The sequence below is a fragment of the Corvus brachyrhynchos genome, unplaced genomic scaffold (genome assembly GCF_000691975.1).
Source record: "Corvus brachyrhynchos isolate BGI_N302 unplaced genomic scaffold, ASM69197v1 scaffold115, whole genome shotgun sequence".
Classification (NCBI taxonomy): domain Eukaryota; kingdom Metazoa; phylum Chordata; class Aves; order Passeriformes; family Corvidae; genus Corvus; species Corvus brachyrhynchos.
The window spans coordinates 5373293-5396263 of NW_008239553.1; the positions used below are offsets into that span (position 1 = coordinate 5373293).

At 44.0% G+C, this 22971-nt stretch overlaps 1 protein-coding gene across 2 annotated transcripts in view; it reads left to right on the top strand.

Annotated features, from left to right (window-relative positions):
- The first annotated feature begins 209 nt into the window (after positions 1-209).
- The window catches only part of TSPAN18 (tetraspanin 18), a 121870-nt gene continuing 99108 nt past the window's right edge, over positions 210-22971 (top strand). For both annotated transcript variants that reach the window (XM_017741860.1, XM_017741859.1), the window contains exon 1: positions 210-463. The gene's annotated coding sequence lies outside the window, so the exon portion shown is untranslated. The remainder of the gene's footprint in view (positions 464-22971) is intronic.

The following is a 22971-nucleotide window of genomic DNA, read 5'->3' on the forward strand; positions in this document are numbered from 1 at the left end:
GGGGGGCGCCGCGGGGGGCGCGCCCCGCCCCCCCCGCCGCTGCGCTGTTCCCTCGGGCGAGGGGAGGATGTGCGGGAGAGCCGTGACTCCCCGTGGTGCTGGGCGTGCAAGTTAGTGGGGCTGAGAAGCCAGCCCGCCCGCCAGTACCGCCGGCACGGGAGCTGGGGGAGGGAGCTCTGGCTGCCCGAGCCAGCTGAACTCGCCCCGCTGGTAACACCTCTCCGGGGTCGGGCCCCGGGAGCGTCTCCGGGAGCCTCAGAGCCTGCCCTCGGTATTTCTGTATTCTGTTGCCTCCGCGCCGACACCCCTCCCTCCGGGATCCCTCTTACCGTAAAGGCAAGCGGAGGAGCCGGGGCGCCCGGAGGCTGTGCCCGGAGCGCCCGGAGGCTGTGCCCGGAGCGCCCTGCACTGCGCCTGTCGCGTGTTGGGGCGTGCCACCACCCCTGAAGTTCGGATGAGGAAGGTGGGGCAGTTACTCGTGGCTTTTACTTCAGCCGGGTCTGGTAGGAATTTTCTCTTTCACACTTCGCTGATCTTCCATCCCGTTACCCTGCGTTAGTGCCCGCTCTTTAACACAGATTTACAGCTGCAGCAACATGTTAGCGAGGTACCACATGGGGGTTCTGCAAGCTGAACTGGGCACTTCAAGTTTTATCGTAACTTTTGTATTTAAAGGTTATAGTGAGCGAGTAAATAGCATTTTCAGATGTGTTGTTGAACTTGGGTGGTTTTCTGTGAAGTTTGTTTGGTAATCATAATTTTTTTTTTTTCTCTAGCACTTCTCTCAGCAATTAGTAAGCTCGGCCTGATTACTGCTTGTATTTCTATAATAAGAGCAAATTTGGACACAGTTAAAAGACTCCATGCACGTAATTCACTGAATAGCCAGTGGCTACCAAAGCTGGTTGGGCAGAAGTGTGCTGGAGATGGTTGTGTGCCTGGCAGGATACACGCAAATTGTGACCGTGGGCTCGCCTTGGACTTTTGCTAGTGGGTGAAAAGTGTGTGGAGTTGTTAAAGAGTTGTCTTAATTCAACAGGATGTATGCAAGTGTTTGATGGATTCTACCAGTAAAATGCTTATTTTGATAGTGTTTTCCTAAGGAGCAGCAGTTGTTCTGTCACAAAAGTATAGAAACTGAGAGCAAACGATAGGGATGTCATTCGGAGAAATAGACACATTCTGTATTTTTTTCATAATTTGGGGGGAATCTTTCACATTCGCCTGTGTAGCACAATGTACAGATGCGCTTCTTTATTATCTGCTTCCACTGAGGTATTTTTATAGTATGTTAAAATGATTCGAATGTTTGACCCTCCTTGGAAGGCAGTTAATGTTTCTGTGTTTGTGGTGGCCGAGGTACAGCTTTTGTTGGCGTAAGCTGAAATACCATGTGATACAGTTGCCACGAACTCAAGTGTAGCGGGGTGAGGAGAAAGGAAGAGCTGTAACTTCTCTGAGATCTTGCAGGCTGCCAGCAAAATCCACACAAAATTCTACCGTTTCTGCAAGGCAGACCTGTGCCACGGATTGCTCGGCTGCCCGCGTTGTGTGTTTAACCCCGTGAGGTCTGCAGGTGGACGGGCAGGAGCCCTCGGGAAAGGGGCGGATGTCAGCCCAGGGGGAACGGGGCCGCGGTGGGAGACGGGGATCGGCGGCGCTCTGGGCAGCTGCGGCCGGGGCCGGGGCTGGGCCGGCTCACGGGGGAGGGCTCGGGTGGGTGATGCTGGTGTTTTCCACGAGAGGGCTTTCTCGCTGTGCGGTGTCAGCGGCTCCTCGGCAGAGCCCGCGGGGCGCCGGCAGCCCCTCCGCTCGCTCCTCCGTGCGGAGGAGCAGAACGGGCTTGGGGGTGGTTTGCGCTCGCAGGGTGTTCCAGATTTCCTTTGTAAATCATGGGGAAATCCCTTTATTACCCCTGAGGTGTAAGGATAACACATCCTGGGAAGAACACCAGTCTTCAGTTTCCAGGCTCCCTTAAAACTCAGAACGGATCCCAACAACTTAATTTCCCCACAGTGGAAACCGAGAAGAGGCTGAGTGTGTTTCTCACAAAAGAGGAGAGGAGTTAGAATGTTTGCATCCTCGTCGCAGATGATGGCAACGAAGTACTCTATCCTGGCGTGATCTCATTTTTGGCTGCTTTAACATGTATTATACTTCTCAGGGTGGGGCTGGGCGAAAGGAAAACAGGAATCATTGTGCGAGTACGAAAATGCTGAGCTATCTCTAAGTCCTTTGCCAAGTTGTCTGTGTGCTATTTCAAATAATTTCACACGCACAGCGTTGCAGGTCTGTTTTAAAAGGCAGAAACTGTGTCTGTAACTAGCAATAATATTGCAGTTCATAAAACACGAGAAACATCTGTTACTGTGACTTCAATTTGTTTCTCTCTCCTTGGAATAACCGAGTTGACAGCTCAGTCAGGTTTAATGTCCTGTGCTAAACCTTTGGTCGTGTGTCCCACGGCTAATTGTGACTCACAGAATCAATAAACCCAGCTCCCGCTTTGCTGCAGCAACTCAGCAGGGGAGTGGGAAGGGCTTCAAATCACAACAGCAGACGCTGGGGGACAAATTTGGCTTTCTGCAAACCTGGGCCTATCATGTGCCCTTGCCACTTTCAGTGCGGCAGAGCTGGCTGGGGTCTCAGCATTAGGGCTGAGTAAGTGAGGGAGAGGGTCTGCACTGCTGTAGGGGCTGTGTTTTCCCTCGTAGCACCTTTTGTCTTGCCTTAATCTATCCCAGGTTGAATACTGTAGGCAGTTGAAGCAGAGCCATCTCATGCTTTGATGTGTGTTTATTGGCTTTAGCAACTCATTCCTTTGCCATTTTTTTTTTCTAAGTTGGGTTGCTCTCTTCCCACCTTACCTCCCCCCCAAAAAAAAAAAGAATTAGAGCAGAGGCAAACTGTGAATGAAGTGACTTTGTATTTTTTTGTGAATGGGTTTTCTTGCATTGCCCCTGCCTTCCTTGCTGCCTTCTGTAAGATCCTTTTGTAATTAAAATATTATGACTATGCTTACGGTAGCCCTTCACTTGTGGCAAGGATCCTAATTTGACGTCAATGAAAAAATACTAGTTTCTGGCATAAGGGCAGACGACATTTCATCAGCTAGTGCATGCCCATTTTTTTTTTTAAACCACAGTGCTAAGACCATATGGACAGATAATGAGTTTAAGCTGATAAACAGCTTACAGATTTGCCCCACTAAAGGACTTTCTTCCTAGAAAACACATTTTCCTTTAAAATAAATAATGAAGTTCCTGTGTTTTTATTTAATTATCTTGAGCCCTGTCTGTTCTCACCAGGCTGCAGGAAAACAGACACAACTGCTCTGGGGACAGAGGCTACTGGATTTATGGGGCTATAGGTCTTAGAGGAGGAAAGACATGAAAAGAAAAGTTCAGATGCTACTAAATTGAGGCTAAGGGGCCTGAGGTATCTAACAAAGCAGATGGTGGTCTAAGTTGTATTTAGAGAGTTTCATGAGGTAGTGCATAGTTCTTGACATCTTGAAGATGAGTCATTGCATGAGGTGGTAGTAGGTCCAAGGTCTGCTTGGGAGTTATAATTAAAACAGATGGATATCTATACTCCTTGCTAATCCTGTGAGGCTGCTGAGGCAGTCCTTGTCTGGGAATATTGTTGCAAGACAATTCCTGCTTTTAGTTTTTCAAGAATTTTTGACTAATTTCAGTATGGTTTGTTTGTTTATTTAATTTAAACTGACTTATCAATAAAATGGATAATTTTTTCTTGGTTTTTTGGGGGCAAAAAAACCCCCACAAGTAGTACAGTGAGAGTTTAAAAGTATCTTGTTTTGGGAAGGGGTAGTCATTAGTTGTCACTTTAAAATAATGACTCAAAACAAGTATTGTATTTGCATGAGAGGGCAAAGCCTGTGTATTTCTCCCTCAAGATGCATAAAAATGAGCTGTTTCAGATCTGAAAGTACTCATTCCCTTTTAAGCTGCTTCTTATATGTTCTCTTTTTTCTTCTTTTTTTCTTTTTCCCTCTGGAAATAATTATTAATTTTAATTGGAAATGGCAAATAAAGGAAGAAAATGGTTGCACAGAAAAATCAGTACAGACAACTCCATTCTTTCTCGTGCTGCTTATTCCTTGTAAAATTTTAATATTTTGTGTTGTCCCTTCCCTTCATACCATCCGCTTCTCGGCACTGGGAAGATGATTGCACTTTAATTGTATTTCATGTGAGGATGTATTCCAGATGGCTAGAGCTTAGCTTTCTGATGGTCACTGCTGCCTCACTGGTAACTGGAATGGCAGCCAGGTTACATTTGGTCCTACCTTAGCTCATGACTGCACAATTCAGCATTCCTCGGGTGTCCATTCTTTCCCCTACACCTACATTTCTTATCTTTTCACTGTTCTTTCAGTCTTGAGCTTCCAGAGTAGTGAATGGGTTATCCCATCCCATAGTTTCATGGGACGTGGATGAATTCATTGCCCACCAAACAGTGGATAGGTCTCCTCCCCACCCAAGCTCTTGTCTTGGAGCATTTCACAGCTGCTTTGCTGTTTATCATTTGTGCATTGGTGAAGATCCGTCATGGGCTAATTTCGTATAAATTGTCTGAGACTGAAAGAAGTGGCTATAGGAAGGCAGTGTGTTGATCTTTTTCTGTTAACCACACCATCTGCTAAACCAGTTTGTCAGCATGTTTTTATTTATTTTTGCACAGATAAAATTTAAAGAAACAAACTATGATAAAGATGTTTTGCTCTTACCATGGGATTTGCTTCTGCACCTCTGCCACCCTCTGCTCTCTACCAAGGATGTCCTTCACTGGTCTTCCTTGGAGCTAGAGGCAGAGAGGCTCACCATCCTGGTGAGTTGCATATGTGTGGGGTATTCTGGATCTAATTGCCTCTGCAGGTGTGTTGATACAGGAAGCTCCAGATGACCAAGTGCCTAATGTGAATGCTGCTTTTCTGGTGGACTGATACGCAGCAAATACTGCATGACAATTGAGAGTAGTCGTGTGGTGTCAATTTATCCTCACCAAGTTGATTTCAAAGGAAACCATAACCAGTATGTTGTCATTGTCCAGAGATGTTGGAAGTGGGGTTTTGACTGTCACATGTTTTTAGTAAGGATCTTGTTTCAGCACAGGATCCTTCCTGACCATATAGTCCTTCCAACAAGGACTCCAATGACTGATAAGTCTCTGAGGGTTCTTGTGCTTTGGGTGGTTGGGTTTTTTTGTTATAGTTGTTTTTTGGTTTTTTTTTTTTTCTATAAGGATCTTCCCTTGGCTATGTGTTTGCTAAATAAACCTGGTGTAAAATGGATGTTTCCTGCTTCCTGAGAAATAAATTAAAAATCACTGTAGAAGACTCAGTTTTTAAACTCAAATGGAGTTCAGATTTTTTAGACCAGTCTGTCACTTCAGGCAGAAACAGAGGATGCTTTTTGATCAAATAAATAATGCTGAAACTGAATCTCATCTGTATGCTTGATACTACTTGGTTATCAAAGGGCTGCATGATTATGTGAATTATGGCTTAGGTCTGAGTTTGTTTAGTAGCTCAGCTTCTGATCAACTGTGTTTAGTGCATCTCTATTCCTGCCTTTCTGTTGCCCTCAGCTGGTGCATGGCTATGTTAGAAAAGAACTTCATTAGGTCATTTCTGGTGCTTAGTGTGATCTGGAATTTGTCCTGATAAGTCTTCTGGCAGCAGTATAACCAGTACCCTCTTTACCCCTGTTGCTGTGGTGTTACTGTCAGGAAAAAGCCTTATAGCGGTTGTTCGTTCTGGGGAAGTGGAACTAAACCAAACTGCTAATGTGAAAAGTCATGTAGTATAGCAGAGATAACAACAGCTCTTATATTTTTTCAGACTTCTCACTTGAGCTGTAAACAGCTTTAAATACATCTTACGCCATCCCAGATATCAGGAAAGCCCACAAGATGGATGAGTGGAATGGGGTACGGGGCTGTATGGTGACTTGTTGGCTGTGGGTCAGTGGCACAGCCTGGTAGGGGCTCAGGAGCTTAGAGGCCCCGGCTGCAGCTCAGGTTATGTATATTGTGCATGATTACTGCACTGACTGTTTCTGCAGCTCTGTGCTGCTCCTAAGGCTCAACACTGAGATTGTAATGCTAGCAGCTTTCTTTTCATGGCCCAATGCCCAGTTTGAAGAAGGGTGATTTTGGTCATGTTGCTAGACATACGTATTTATGGCCCTGTTTCATCTGTTGAATTTAATCTGTTGGGGTATTTTTAACATTATTATGGAAACAGTTACTATATTTACTCCTTACAGAAAGCTCAGTGTATGACAGTCTGAGGAGAGAGTTCTAGAGTAATAAATATTGCACTAAATGATGGTGTCTACACTTCTTCAGGAAAAATGGTCTAAATGAACTGACTGGCAGTTTGCCTATTCCTGAGACATGGACCTCACAGGGCACCCAACTGGAACACTCTATGCTGGGAAAGCAATGGTAGAGTTTGTTCTTGGCTCACTTCATAGCACATCTCATTTTCTTGGGGAGGGAAAATAAACCAGATCTTCTTGTACAGAAGGAGCTTGTGCCTATACTGGACTGCTTTCTCAGACCTGCTGAGAACCCGTTTCCCACGGCAATCTTTGGGACCTGTAGGCACCTTTCAGATGAGGTCCTCAAAACCTGTTGCCAGCGTAAATGAGATAGTAGGATTCCCACTGAATGGAGTCAGTGGATTTTGGAATGGCAGTCGGTGTCACTGTTGCTGATGTGCTTATTTCTGTAGTCATTTGAAACCAGAATGTGTTTTAATGTCAGTCTTGCTGATAAAAATTGATGGAGCTTAATGGTGGTAATAATGTGGTGGGTACACCATGGGCATGTATGAAAAATAATGGCAAATAAAGGATTGAATGTCTTGGAATGTTATTGAGAGGGATGAACTTTGGATAGGATGTATTTTTGAACTGGTGACTGTCCTTTGTTCCTGTTAGTGTCAGAGGGGATTCTCAAAGCTGCTTGGGATGAGGTGCTTATTTTGTGTTCATCAACAGAACTTTTCCTTCCAATGGGAATATGGCATGTAACAGGGATCTTCTAGAGTTACACCAAGCTGTTTTGTAGAATAAGAGACAGGAAAAACTGAGAGATAATTCTGGAAGTGCTTGAGGCACAGTGCTGGAAGCACCAAAAGATCTCTTTGCTTTGCCAGCCTAAGAATTGAGAGTGTAATACCTTGCTGATGTGATGAATCACTCTGGGTTCATAGGATTGAAAAAAAACATGCAAAACTGATAAGGATTTCAGCTTACAGTGATGCTTTGTTAATTAAGAGCTGTTTATCTTCTTTTAAATGTTAAGGGAAACATCAGTCAGGATCAGCAGTCTGATGTGATTAAGAAAGAAAAAACAGAAAAGACACAAAAGAAAAAAAGACTTAATCCAGCCAGTCTCTGGGAAAACTTATTCTATCTCCTCACTGTGCTGAAAGGAGCAGAAGGTTTTGGGCTTCACATTTTGTGTGTTCATAGTTTGATGCTGCAGTGGGGAAGGCTTGGCAGGAGAAGAGTCGGAGTTAGTTTAAAAAACAGTAATTTTCTTTGTTAATGCTGGAGCAGATAGTTCCAAGTTTCAGTTTGTAGTGGATTTCTTACAGTATTTCTGTAACGTGATGCTCTTTGGGAAGTGCTTTGAAGCTCTGTACTAGCCTTGGGGAGCAGAGGGCATTGGGAGGGGGTTGGGCTCTCACTCCCAAGAGCTCTCTCTGATTTTACAGCTCAGAGCTGAGGTGGGTGAATGCCAGCATCACTAACATCAGCCTGCTGTAGACACTCCTTAGCTCTGGGAAAGTTGCATTGCTTTTCTGAGCATCTGTTTCACCAGCTGTGAAAATGGAGACAGTACCCTCAGCATGTGGGTATGATGAACATTCTTGTTAACTAACCGTGCTGGAGTGCATTGGAACTGTGAAGCATTGTGGGTTGTTGTTGGAAAGTGTGAAGATTTAAAATGGTGTAAGCCATGAGCTTGCATCTTTGTTAGGGAAGAGAAGTATCAACGGGGATACCTTTGGCAACAGGCACAAAGGGTTTGTGGGAAAGAGGAGAAATTTGCCTGTAATGAAGGGACCTGAGTGAGAATTATGCCTCGTTCTAACCCTTTACACAAAATCTACATGGATTTACTTGGAGCTTTGTAAAGCACCTGTCCAGGGCTGGATTTTTCCCTAATACCAGTTGCATTTCCTCTTGCTGTTTTCCATCCTCCCCCCCCCCCCCCCCCCCCCCCCCCCAAAAATTTTTTCCATCCCCCCCCTCCCCCCCCCCCCCCCCATCCACACACTTGCTTTTTATGATCAAAGCTCCATTCTTTAAAGATATGCCAATGCCTTGTAATAATGCTCAGAAGATCCCCTATGGACAGCAGTTCTGATTAGACACTGAAGAATTCTTTAATTCTCTTCATACTTATTACTGTTAGGAGCATTGTGTTGATAAAAGGTGTGGCTTTTTTTCCCTTCCTCTTACTACTTTTTCTTTGGCTCCCCTCCACCCCAGACACTGCACTTATTCTTTAAGCTTTCACTTTGTCTTGTCTTATACAAACTTGGTTCCTTGATTCTTTCTTTCAATTCATTCTTTTATCTTCTGCAGCGCTCAATGAATGCTTAAAAATAATAAATATTAATAATAGGGCTCTTTGAACCAGCAGGTTCTTTGCAGCTTAAACTCACCTTTTCCTGCTGCTTATCCCCTATTAGAAGTTGCTATAATCTGCAGATTGTAGCTGTAATAAGTTCTGAAGCACTGGCTGGGTTTGTGACAAGCGTAGGATTATAGCTCCAGGTGGGGAAGTGGCAGCAGGAACAGAGAACCTCAAAGGCACAAATATGTTGTTCCAGTTGAAATATTCTTAGCAATAAAGGAAGAGAAGCCAACAAAATTTAGTGTGGGGATAGAGCTATTTATCTAGGTTTCCATGGAGTGTCAGTGACCTATATAGGGTAATCCTGTACTGCACATAAAAAAAATGCTGTGTTTAGAAGTAGAAAAACATTCTTTCTGGAGAACACGGTTTAAAAAGACTGTACTTTTGGAGATTCTTTCAAGCCACTCCATAGGAAGTGTCTTAAATCAGTGAGACAAGCTATGACATACATCTGGGGCATTACTGTGTTTTCTTTGAATTCCTTGTGGAGACAGGTTTACCTCTCCTCAGAGCTATAGAAGAAAAGGATGCTGTCTGCCCCCGTGCATAAAACTGACCAATAATGTACAACCCAGGCTCCAAAGCTTTTGCCACACACATGCACAGGCACATGCTCTTTTGGACATCAGCAACGTTTTTCCTGTCCCAGACTAAGGAATGAAAAAAGTAAACATGAACGGAGAGTGTGAGGTTTTCTCACCATACCTCCTTCCTTCTGTTTAACAGCACAAGCTACTGGAGTAGGAGAAAAAGACAGAATCCTGAGTTGTCAGGGCAAATTTTATGAAACCTTATTTGTTTCTTCTATGCCACGTTGCAGTGGCCCTACTTAGGGGAGATGAGCTGTTCCTAAGCAGAACCTCTGTTGGATGGGTTGCTTCCAGGCTTATGTCTTCAGCACACACCACACTGGTTACTACTTGAGGCTAGGACTGGCTAGGAGTCTTCAAGGAAACAATTTGCCTGCAGAAAATGCTGATTTATTGAAACCATTACTGCTTTGTGGGAAAGGGTTGGTCTCCACTCGGTTCTGCTTGGGTGAATTTCTTGCATATAGGATAGAATTTCTTAGTCAAAACAGCTAGGAGCCAAGTGGTTTGGGTTTTTCACCTAGGCTGTCACGAATCCAAAACAGGGTCCTGAAAGCAAGTTTCCTACACACCAGAAATGCCTGTGCTAACCACAGAACAGATGTTCTAGAGCACATGGGTTTATGTATGAAGGGGTCCAAGGTGTATTCCAAACTTTCATCCCTATGTGAAATAAAAAAATATTTCAAGTCCCAAAAAATTTGGTTCCCTCCAAAAACTGAGTTCCTATCCAGGTGTCCCTGTGCCTTCTTCAAGGGCCTTGCTGTCTTTCCTCACTAGTTCTGCAGGTTTGTGTCTCCCCTGGATGTGCTCTTATGGAGTGGAGTGAAGAATCTCTGAAGACCTTGGCAAAGCAATCAGCTTGTCAGTGACAGGAGGAGAAGGACTGACCCTGAAGCACTGCTGGTGTATTTTGTCAGGGTCAAGGCTGTACAAGGCTATACAGCTCCTAAGCCACTGCTTCCTCTGAGGAATATTATTAGAAAATCACCTCAAGCAGCCAAGGAAAATATAGCTGAGCACTGCTGATATGTTTGTGCCTGGGCCATTGTTGTTGGGCCGAGTTGGAAAAATAATGCTTAGGGCAAGAGAGGAACAGCTTGGAACAGGATGAAACACTCTTGTGCTGATTTGATTGCAGCCAGCTCAGCAAAGGCAAGGCTAACACATGGTTTCAGTAATAGGCCTCTTTCTTCCAACTTCTTCTTTCCTTGTATTTTATGGAGAGGAGAAGAAAGTAGTCCTGTCTGGATGCTTTCTTAATTCTCCTTGGAGGGTAAGGAGACAACAAGAAGAGAGTCAAGAGGGGATCTCAGCTAATCTGGGTGTGTGCTTAGCGAGGGTGTTTGTTCTCTGTGGTTGTGCTCTGCACCACCAAAGACCCTGACTCTGGTTGTTCCAGTGCAGCTCAGCTCCCTGAACTCCCTGAATGGTGTGCTCTGTGCTGCTTGGCTGCCAATGGGAGCTTTCAGGGGATCCCTCTGTCATAAAAGGTGGGATGGCAAAATTGAGGTGTGCACTCCAGTACTGACTATATGGGGATGCCACTCTGCCTTTACTTTGTATATTGTTCTTGCTGTTTTTAGAAAACAGGGAGGGAAAAAAGGCTGAGGATTGAAGCTTCATCAATGCACGGACAAATACAAAACACTCCTCTTAAAGGCAAAAAATTCCAAGCCCTTGCTGTGTATTTGAGGTTTAAATAATGGGAGTTTCCCATTTCAGAGAAGGCAAATTCATCCTCAGATGGCCTCCACTAAGCTGTTTTAAGAAGACTTGTGTTCATCTTGTGGTAGATGAGTCTGAGCTTGCCCCTTTTGTTTCACCCCTTCTTTTCCTTCAAGTGAAATTAGGAGGCATAAGGTATGTTTACAGCATACAGAAGCAGCAGTGGAAGGCCTGACCCAGAGGAAATCAGAACCAGGATTACCATACAGCTTTTTTTGGATGCAGCATAGCATTCGGATCCACAACAGTCAGCTCTGGAAATCACATAATGTCAAAGCAGTCCTGGATGTGGGACAAGCTCCATTGTGTCTGTCTGTCTGCAGACCCCAGAGACAGAGTGTTTGAAATAAAAATGCCATAAGCCTTGCTTTTATGTTTTTGGGGGTTTTTTTGTAATAAACAGGCAATACTTATCTTAAAATATAAGATGACAATAGTATCTTAATACGTTTTCACAAAAAATTGATCGAAGAAAAGAAAATATTTCTCTAAAATTAATCAAGTGTAAAACCTCTATGACTGAAATGACAGCAGATTTCTAGTCTTGCTTCTTATGGTTGCAGTCATCAAAGGAACCTTTAAAGGAACCTCTAGGAGGCTGATTGCTAAGGTTCCATAGATCCCCAGGAAGATAAAGGTAAGCTGCTACCTTTCTTCAGAGCCTTCGACTGTGCTCTCAATGATAGCTGTAATTTGGGAGTTATATGAGGCCTTTTTAATGCCTCCACCTTTTCCCCTAAAAAGTCAACTTACACCTTCTAATCACAGAATGACCGGACTGCTTTGCATCCATTTCACGTCCAAATTCTGCCCATTTTTTAAGTACACCTAATTTATTGGAAAAGCAGCCTATTGATGTAAGACTTCACTCTTCTCTTCTGAATCAGCAATGATGAATTGAAAAAAAAAAAAAAATAGGCTAGTCTGAAAATAGTTCCAGCGAGCTGAGACCTTACAGATATGATTGAGCTACTCTGTAAATTTGTCCCGTTGAGATAAAGTCAGGCTGCACCAGGATAGTGTTGCAAAGGGTTTGCCATAACCCAGAGCAGGGCTGCATGCTCCAGCTGTTCCCTGAGACTGGCTTGCAAAATCCTTTTTGTGGCTGGAGCTGTATTCTTGTTGACTTCAAGGTCACCATCCAGGATTTGTCATTCAAAGCCGAAGGAGCCCAAGAGAAGCCATGCAGTGCATCTGTTTCCCTTAACATCCTACAGGATTACACCTGTAGACTGTCCTTTAACAAGAAGCTGCAATCTTCAGCTGTAATCCTTGACTCCTTGATGGAGTGCAACAGTGTGGAGTGGGACCAAATACTGATTTTTTTAAAATAGAATATGATTAAATGTAAGGCTGCCTGAGTCTGGCTGTCTTGTAGCTTTGTAGGTAACTCTTCACGGACAAGATTTGTTTCTTCCTGTCCCTTTTCCGTTCTACTGAGCTTTTTTCCTTGTGATGAATTCTGCCTAAGTAAAGCAAGGATTTGTCCAGACACACAATTGTCTAGCAAGGAGGTGGTGAAGCAGATGCAGTTGTTGGAACTGATGATAAGGTAATTTTCTCACCCTTCCAATAACTGCAAATGCGTTTGAAAGAGGATTCTCAGTGCTGGTCACCCTTGCTGTTGTGTGTACACCCCGGGATAGAAATCAGAGATTGACTGGTGGATAATGAAACAGTGCACTGTGCCTGAAGGAACAGACTGGGCAGGCATCTCAACTCTCCCTGGACTGGCCCACCAGAATGAGTCAGTTGCTCAGAATTTTTCTGGCAGATGCAGCCTCTCTGTTTCCTGTCACAGTAATTATCTACCACTTGTTTATAGTGTCTGTGTGGTCCACATTATCTGAACATCTCACAGTTGCAAATGGATTATATCTTTGTAGCACCTTTTTGAGGCAGAGAATTCCCATTTTACTGATGTAAGTGAAATCTAAATGACTTGCTGAGGGTATCACGGGAAACTTGTAACATGCTAGAAAATAAGAGAATATCACCTATCCAAATTTTGCTCCTAGGAAAGATAGCTCAGGTTTAAAAAATGGAAGGGAGTATTTCCTGTAGCATAAGAAGATTTTTTCCATCTAAATAAATGACTTGCTTTGCTGTGCTCTTGGAGCCAAACGTCCCAAGTAACTCAATGATATGTTGCTAAGACCTTTTCTTCTTTTGGCTGTATTAAGTGTGCATTTACCAAATTTGGATAGAACACCTTTTTCTCTGTAAATGAAGCTCTATTTGTCAGGTGTTTGGAGGTTTTTTGCAGGGGGAGGTTAAGGGCAGGCCTTGGTTGATAATTTTTTTCTCATAGAAAAGAAAGGTCTTCTGAAGATTTGGAAGGAATGGGGTTGGGGGTGGGGAAATTTTTACCTCAGCCAAAATAGTCAGTATGTCATGGTTTGGGATATGCATTAGAGTGGGAGACTACAGGTGGTGGCCCTGAGATCTGAAGCTTCTTTTCCACATAGTACTGCAGTGCATTCACTGCTACTGTTTCCTTCTTTTGAATGTCAGCTTCTTACTGGTTAAATTTCCTTAGAAGTGTGCACAGGTTCATAACAAGCATTTTCCTTTGAACAGACTGGTTTTTTCAGACTGTTTTCCCCCAAAAACAGTGCTTGGGAAGAGCCTATAATCAGGCCTAATAGCCCTTAACAAGTTAGTGACTCCTTGAGTCCTACCCTTTAGTGGTATCTGAGGAGTGATGCGGTCCTGAAGCATTTGCCTGTTTTCACTGCAACAAAGCTAATCAAAGCCACAAAGTGAGATGGCCTCTGTCTCTGCCCTGAAGCACTCCCGGGTGCTTCCTTGAGAAAGCAATTTGCTTTGGAGTTATTAAAACAGCACATGCTGTAAAAAAAAAAATAAAGCAACTTCCCAGGCACAGGTGTGGAGCTGCTGAGTATTAATGCCAATTGTGCAGTTCAAAATCACAGCTTTGTTCTCGAGGTTGTAATAGTGTTAAAAAATTCAGCCTTGATCTTGATGAGAGCTCAAGTCCCTGAGCTTGTGTGGAATCAGGGTCAAGGTTTTTAATTTGTTCGTTCTTCAGAGATGCTGAGCACCTTCTGTGGCAGCTGAAATTAGTAGGAGCTGTGTGCACTCAGCATTTTGGAAGGAAAACAGCGTGTGCATGTGTTGTGAGCTGTGATGTACAGAAGCCAGGATCTCTAGGGGTTTGCAGTATCTAATAAGATGCCCCCTATAGTTGTTTCTTAATTAAGCCCCAGACACCTTACATGGCTTCTCTTGAACTTCAGGACTCTGCTTTTCTCAAGCATATTTGAGGCTTCTAGCCTGGCAACTCCTTGGAGCTTTCTATTAAGTTATTAAGGGGAGGAAAACCAGTCGGTTGCCTCAAGCTGAGGAGGAAATGCTAGACTTGAAGGATTATCTCAGTGCAATGAATTTTAAAGACTTTTTGCTATATATGTGTGGAAAGCTATCAAAATGCTAATGGTTTTGCTGTCTTTTTTAACCCTTTCAACTGATGGGGGAGCTGATGGGGGAGAAGTGAGATTGATGTTATTCAACTGTAACACGACAGTTTAGTCAGAAATTAGGTTTCAAGTAGCTTTTCATCTCTTAGCCACTTCTCCCAGTGATAAGGAAGACTGATGCACCCATGATTTGGACAGACCAATTCTGTATGCACAGTTGAGCCCATCTGCAGGCGTGGTGTAGGCCAGGTGCTCCCTGCAAGCAGCATCCTACAGGAAAGGCTAGCACAGGGCTGAAGAGCTCCCTTTGGTGCCCTCCCCCTCCTCCATAAAAAAAAGTGAAGTTGGAACCAGGTTGCTGTGGCTGGATGATTCCTGCAGCCCCTTTTTGGAGTGATTCAGATAGCAGCGTGGAGTCTGGGTGCTTCCCCACCCACTCTGTGGGGCGTGCACCCTGCCTGCAGTGTGAAGGGTGCCTCTGCTGTGAGGGGAGGTCTGTGTGGCTGCCAGATCATGTGGGGATGTCTGTCCCTGCCAGAGCAATTCATCCAGCCATGTACATACCTGAGGGCCCTGGGCCTGGCTGGAGCATCCTCCCTGCACAGATTGAGCACAAGTGTCCTACAGTAGCACAGTTTTTCACCAAGGAGACTCTGGTTCTCCTGGCTGCCTTGCCTCACCATCCTAAGCAAGGGAAGGCATGGGCTCTGGGTGGACACAGAGGTCAGAGCACTGGGAATGTTTTCTCCATGGCTGCTGTGAGCTGGGCAGCAAGGCTTGTAAAAATGCTGAGCAGGTTCTGTGTTTGCAGTAGCTCTGTGCTGCTGTGGCTGCTCTGCTGCTGCTGCCCAAAGTGGCTGGGCTGGTTAAGTCTGTGCAGGAGGCAACCAGGCATATTCCTTTGAGGACACTGTCTGTATCTGTGAGGAACTGCTGTTGCATTTATTTAGGTTTCTGGCTGAGGTTTTTGACGTGTTAGGAATATCTCATTCAACCCTACAGAGATTCTGTTAATGTTCTGCTTTGGAACCAGGTAAATACTTGGCTAGCCAATGATATAAATAACTGAAATTGTGTATTATTAGACCCGTGAGGCTCAGTCATTCCTTTAGCTGTCTCTGAAATATGTTAGAGTAATGGGTCTGTCTGTGCTTATCTTTTTAATCAGGAGTAGCCAGGCAATTTTAGCCCTCAGGAGAGCCCAAATCTCTGAGCTGCAGGGTTATCTTGGCCATTAAGCTTATGGCTTTCAGGTTTCAGTGAACCTGTAATGTTATTTATTTATAATTCTTAAGGTATATTTACTGTTAAATATGAGCTGCCATCTTATTTCATATCTTCACAGCGTCAGTCCTTTCCATTTTGCAGCTGAAGTGTACGGTTGACCACAGGTATCACCTGGGGGCAGGAGAATGGGCAGGCAGTATGGAAAGGATTGCTGCACGGATTTGTTTGGGGCTTGGACTAAGGAGACACTGGATGGAGCAAGCTGAAGAGACTGGGATAGCAGTGAGACTCTGTGGAACAGGCTTTTCCTTTCTCATTTGACATGAGTGTGTTGAGGTGTTGTATAGATGCTGGGGAAGTCAGCTTTATAGAAAACTTTTAACTTGAATTGTTCTAAATAATATGAAGATAGGGCTGGTGCATGGTGCATAGTTCACCAAGCATTGTGTTGGCCAGTGTGTGTGTGTGAGAAGAAACAGCTATTCACCCCATCCCCTTTTATTTTTTCCCATCATGGACAGTTACAATTCATTTACTGATCTCATGTATATTTAAAGGCTGTTTTCAGTGGACTCTTCTCTCTATAATTCTTACATTTTCTCAATGGGTGGCTTTAGGAATTGCAAACAATATTTTTTTAATGAGAAATTATTCCCCCTGAAATTTTTGTGATCACTAGGAAAAAAAAATCTCTACCTTTTTCTAATTCTTGTTTCTCATAAAAAGTGCTTTTTGCTTAATCTTGAAAATTTAAGGTTGCATGAATAAACAGGTGGCTCTTAATGTGTCCATAGCTGTTTTGCAGACATGAATTTTAAACTGTGCAACTCTGTTGCATTTTCCATTTGGGTTTTTGTGTGTCCAAAGAGAAGGGAGCTTGAGCTGTGTTCTTCCACTACAATCCCTCCTTCCATGCTAGAAGATGGTGGTGTTCGCAGTGGGAAAAGTAGGGTTTACAGTGGAGTGCAAGTACGTGACATGTCAACGTCACTTCTCTGATTAAGTATGCAGGTAATCTCTGCAGATTAAATGCTAAGCACAAATGCAAAACAAAATCCTCTACTATGTCTGAAGAAACATGACAAGCAGAGTGAGGCTTTTGGATGAGCCTGTGAGGCCGGTTGCTGGGCTGGCCAAAAGGGTAGTGGGTTATGCAGGTGTGATCTGTAAAGGTATTTATTGGAAGGGAAAGGCTCACCCTTTTTGATAGGTGGCTTCTGCCTTTTTTTTTTTACATGCCTGCATAATTTTAAAACTAATTCTCCTTTCTTTTGACTGCATGAGGAAAGAAGGGGTGCAGAAGTGCTGGTTAACAGCAACCACAGTCTAAATTTTGCAAGTTGTCATCTTGCAGAAATTGGTTCTGCATGTACTAGTCTATGTTTCTGAGATGAGAAGAGTTGTAGGAGATGCAGCCATGACAGTAAATAGGCAAAGTTCCCTATTTGCTCATACTGGACATATCTGTGCTCTCCCATCAGAGAAATTGAGGTTTAAAACATTGGAGTTTTTGTGCTCTAAAAGATTTCCATCTTCAGTGTAGCAGTAATTATTTCCACCAAGAATCTTTGTGTTTCCAGATTCCCAAGACTGAAGATACCTTATCCCAGGACATGTAGCAGCATGATGGGTAGAACACCTTCTGGGAAAGAGAAAGTTCTCAGTTCAAACACTGGCTTGAACTTTAGGCAAAAAGCCTATATGAACCAGACTGCAGTATTCCAGAAGCCAGGCACGCAGTCAAATTACTTGTTGGATGAGCTGTGGTTGTTGTCCATGTGTGTGGTCTTAGCCCATGGCAAATGAAAGGTAATGCAATTTAACTAAGCTCTATCACTGCTAAATTAAATTACCTCACATCACCTGCAGGGGATGAGCATGCACATGGAGAGCTACCAAGAGCTGATGCTCATCCTGCTCTTACTGCAGTACACCACAGCTTTATTGGGACCACCACCTGAGAGTCCCAGCAGGCAAGCAATAGGTAATAGCCAGTTGTAAGGAGAAGGGAATAGAGTTGTGCCTCCATTTAGAGAATGTAGTCCCTAAAAATCATCACGTTTTTAGTTTGGGAAGTTCAGGTGGCTGAATTTGAGGTTGATGGAAATAGAGGTTTTCCGTAATTACTGTACCTACTAAAAAAAAAAAAAAATTGCCATTTCCAGCAGATGTTGGCTCACTTGCTGGTAGGGAGGTCCTTTTAACAGGCAGTGGTGCCAAACACATTTTTGTTCTCTTGGGAATGTGTTTTTTGAAAGATTCCTTTCATCTGCAATGAATTCTTGTGCTTTAAACACAGGAAAGATTATTGGGTTTTTTTCCAAATATCTGTGAGAACTTCTTTTTAAATAAATTGAAATTGTTCCATTTGATAGCAGACCAAGAAGCAGTCTGTCCTCACTTTCAGTTGCTTTGTCTCTGGGATCAGTGTTCCTTGTCTAGGAATACCAGGAGGTACTGAATGATCTGACCCTGCCATGGATGATGCAGCAAGCTTGGCAGCCTGGAGATGTGTCCAATTTGACTGCCCTAATGGGATTTGAAAGGGAGTTGGTGTAAAGTGATGTTAGAAAGGACATAGGAATCCACTTTGGCTCCCTGGCCTTTATGCTAGGAAGAGCAAACTTCAGCAAAAGCCTCTGTAGCCAGTCTGTGTCAGCTCAGCCTCAGGAGACAAGAATTGCCGGCAATGCCTTTGCTCTGCTGGGCAGTGGGAAGGCCTCACCTTGGTCTGACCTGATCTCCTGGGGCTCATAGTGTGAGGGTGGCAAGGTGGGCCATGCCAGCTTCAGAACCTCTAAGAGGAGAGGGGAACAAGGGCTTGCTGAAAGGAGATGCTGAGTCTCTTGTCCCCAAACACTTGTCCTGGCAGTGGCCGTGGTGATGGTGCTAGGCAGTGCTCTCTGCAGTCCCAGTGGCTCTCATCTCGATGGTTTGGTACTGATGGGGTGATGCTGGCAGCACCACTGCACCCTGATCATGGAGTCAGGGTCACAGGTGCTTCTGTGTCCTTGTCACCTGGTTGTTCATCCTGTTTTCTCCCAAGCCAGGGCTGAAATCTCCTGTTACTGGCTGATAAAAGCTTTTGGGCTGAAAATTTCCCATTAATATAATTTCTCAGAAATGATCCCAGTGTGACAAACTCTCTTTCCAGCTCCAGTTTCTCTTTTGCTGTGATTTCCTGGAAACCAGGGTTGGAAAGTGTCTCTTAAACATACATGAAGTTTAACATCTGTTGTTGGTGACACAGATCACTGCACATAGAAGAATGAATGTGCAAGTTCATGCACAGCCCGCTTTCACTGCACAATGAAGATGTGGTTAAATGGGAATTAGGATTAATACTGGATTTAAGATCCTCGTAGTTGACTGGTAACAGCCTAATCTCCTCAAAGGCTGCAGGCAGCCTGGCAGCGTTTAGCTCAAGGCCAACGTTGTTTGCAAAACCTGAAAGAAATTGAATTTTGATTCTTAGAGCACTTTAATCGTAGCCTTTCAAGATAGTGTATGCTCTTCCCATCCCTATCTCAAATGCAGCCTTTTAATTTGCTTCTTGTATGACAGTCACCTAGGCTTCTAGGTCTGATGGGCGTTTGACAGCAATATTTTTCATTTCCTTTTGTAAAAGCGCAGGGATTCTGATTGATTTTGGAAATGTATAAATTGCATTCTGAAAGTTGATGTACCGAACTCTCTGTATAGGCAGAGTGAAATAAATCCAAGTAGGCCAGCAAACACTCCCCAGTTTAAAGTGTTGGGAGTGCTAAATATCTTTCAGGTAAGGAGGCTCAGGAGGCCATAGAACTGTGCAGCTCCTGGGTGGTGTGGTCAGTTCAGTCCAGCCTGGTTTGGTTTTTTTTGCTGTGGTAAAGATGACTGGTGAGAAATTCACTGCTGAGTCTGTGCAGGTCCTAAAATGAATCACTGCATTTGACATTAAGGCCCACGTTAGAAAACAACATGTTTTACCACAAAGCATTGATGCTTCTCCTGTTTATTGTGGCTGCAATTTTTCTGTGTGCCTAGTCAGTCTATTCTGGAAGCCAGACATTTTGTTATCTAAATAAATTCTTTCTGCAGCTGAATCTTAAGGTAGACTTTATGTAGGCTTAGTCCTGCATAGTCAAACAGGACAGAGGTGTAAAGTTTGCCTGTACAGATACTTCTGATTCCTCGTTTTCAGTTTTCTCTTTGCTAGCCATTTTGATTGGTTCTGCCCAACCACTGAGAGCTGTCCTTTGCAAAATGCTTTTCTATCTGTATCGCTGCTAGTGACAGCCTGGCAAAGTGTGTCTGCTTTTCCTTTGTTTTAAATCAAGAGCCCACCCTGTGGATGGGTCTCCTTCAGGGGGGGTATCAAAGGTCTCTGCAGTATGATCCTGGATGCCCCTGTCAGTCAAAGTGGCTCTGAGCCACTGGGGATGGATGGAGCAGAGGCACATTGACTAGATTTGAGTGGAAAGCTTGTGAAATGCTGCTGATACAATTCAATATCCATGTTGCTAAAAGGAGTTACTTTTTTGCAGAGGTGATGATGAAGTGCCTTTGACTAGACCTGAACCCACTTTTATGAACTTGTTTTCTCTCAAGCCTAGTTATTCAAACTCCACCTAAATAGATTTCTTTGGATTGTTTCTCTTTCCTTCTGTGTTGGTCCTCCTTGCTTAGGCTGGCCTTCTTCTCTCTGTTGCCTTGTGTAGAACCTGTTATCAAATAATCCTATTAATCTTTTTAGATAATCTCTGAAACACTTACCTTCAAGCAGGACGTTTTTTCGGAGGTATGAAGTTTCCTTGCATACCTTAAGTCTCCTGGCTCTCAGCATGTGAAATTGAGAAATGATCATCCTTTCCAAGGCTCAGGGCCCACATGGTGACGTGATTAAAATTTGAAAGACAGTGACCTTATTTAATATATTAATGCATGTCTCTGCCCCCATTGTTGTCTGAGTAAAGGGGAGCATCTCAAACATTAGGCCAGCCTGAATTCAGGTCTCTACTGGGGCTCTCAAGTCCCTTAAAGCACAAGCTGTTTGAGGTCATGTTGATGGGAAAATTTCTGTTCTGTTTCATAAAAGCCATAAGCCAGGCAAGTCTTTGGTCTTTCAGCTCTATTCCTGTTACTTTTCAACAGAGATTAGTGGTAAGAAACAGTGGATAGACAGGGAACCTGGGCAAGTCTGGCATCCAGCAGCAAAGGTTAGTAGAGATACAAGAACTGTACCAGCACAAGAAGGTTTATTTTGGTGAAAAGCATCCAGGTTTCGCTGACTCTAAGAGAACTTATCCCTCTGCAGAAGTCAAACAGCTTCGTTTAAAGCATGCAATAATTCATGGAAGTGCCTTGTGAGCATCTTAAAACCATTGTTTTGTTCAGTATTATGAGTGGTTGGAAGGTTTCGTCTGTGGTTTTTCTGGTGTGTGGTGGGAGGTGGCAAAGACTGCTCAGAACAGCAGTGTGTAATGAGACAGTGCCATGCTGGGCGAGGCATGTGGGGGTGAAGCTCAGGGATTTTTAAGCCTGTTAAAATTCAGGAGAACATGCATTAATGCTATTGCTTGCTGTTGTAGCCTCTAGCAAGCAGATAGGGAGCTATTAAACTCCTCTGAATAGAAATAGGGGTGAGGAGGAATATCTGATAACTCCAGCTTGTATCAGTTGTACAAATTACTCAGAGGAGAGCAAGCACAGGGAGAGTGTTTACAAAAAGAAACAAATAACAACCAAACCAAACAAAAAAATTCAAGCCAACAGGAGCAACAAAACCCTCTTGACTTGTGTTAGGATGTGCCTACCAAGAGGATGCAGGTTTTCATGCTGGCTGAACAGTGCAAGAGGGAGAAAAGTGGCATGCTGACCTGTAGTTGCATCCTGGCATGTAGGTTAAGCACTGTTTGAAGTCAAGGAATTATAAAATTATATTATATTATGAAGTAAAGGAATTATAAAAAAGCAATTGTGCTGGTAGAGATGAATGGGTGTGAAAAAACTTGTGTCTTGCTCGTGGTAGCTTAGAGAGCCCAGTGACAGAAATGCACCTTATGACTGCACAGTGGCAATTTCTTACTATTCCTTCAATGAGTCCACTCTGTGCTCAGCACTGCGACTGACAGAGGCCCTTTACCAGCACTGAAGCTACACCTCAAAGCTAACTCTGCTCAGCACAGGTCTCACTGATGATGCTGTGCTTTTCAAAACATTTGCAGCCTTGCCTGAGGAAGGCCAGCCAACATGACCACGGCTAGTAGCGCTCCACCACTTTTTCTTTCAAATTCCCCAACTGTGGCCAGGAATGCACAGCCCCTGCACTCTGCTGTGGCCTGGCCAGCCTGGTGTTTTGTTGCAGATGAATGTGGTGGGACGATCTGTAAACACTGCTGTGTGTTCTGATGGTGAATGTTTGCAAGCTGTTTGCACAGCGTTATTCATTCATCCCCCCACCCCCAGCCCCTCCAAGATCAGCTTCTGCTTTATCACCCCTGATAAGCTGGTGTGTGATCTGAGGCAGAGCCATCAGCCAGAACCGAAGGCAGGCAGGAGTCCCAAGTGCATAGTTTGGGGGCAGCTCGGTTTCTTTTCTGATAAGCCTGTGCCTCTTGCGGCAGTACAGTGCACACTCCTTTTAAAGTGTAATCATAATCCTCTTTGCAGCCGGCGCTGCTATCCCCACAGGAAGCATTAGCAATATCACAAAGTGCGGAGACTTCATTGTTTTCCCCTAATCTGCAAAGGGAACTGAGACAAGACAGAGGAAACTTTAACCTATTCCGTGCCTCAGTGGCAAATAATTAGTTTCTTACTGAGTGGGAAAACGGGGGAAGCCTCTTAGTTAAGATAAAGTAAGCACAAGGCTCACAGGCTTATCTTGCTCTGTGGAATTCGGGAAAGGACATGTCCTTGAATTCGCCTGTCTAGCGTGCCCAGATTTTGTGTTTGGGAGAAATGAGTCTATTAGAGCTGCCCTACGTGATTGCTGGGTATGAGACACCTCTTGCCAGGAAATGCAGTAGCCATGCTTTTGTTTAAGGACCTGAACAAAAGGCTCTGGATGCTTAATAATGTGCAAATTTGGGTGGGTGGGATATGGAGAAGGTTAATAGGGCAGGCTAACAGAGGAGGAGCTGAGTTTGAGAGAGGAGGGGAGGAACACCGAGGACATGGCAGCAGACAGAAAGAAGAAAAACAGGAAAAGCAGCCCCTTTCTGCCATGTTAAAGTTAACTTAGTCCCCACTGACATTTCTGGGTAAGTGCAAGCTGTGTCTCATAAAATAATGATATTTTCAGCCATGGCTGTGTGAGA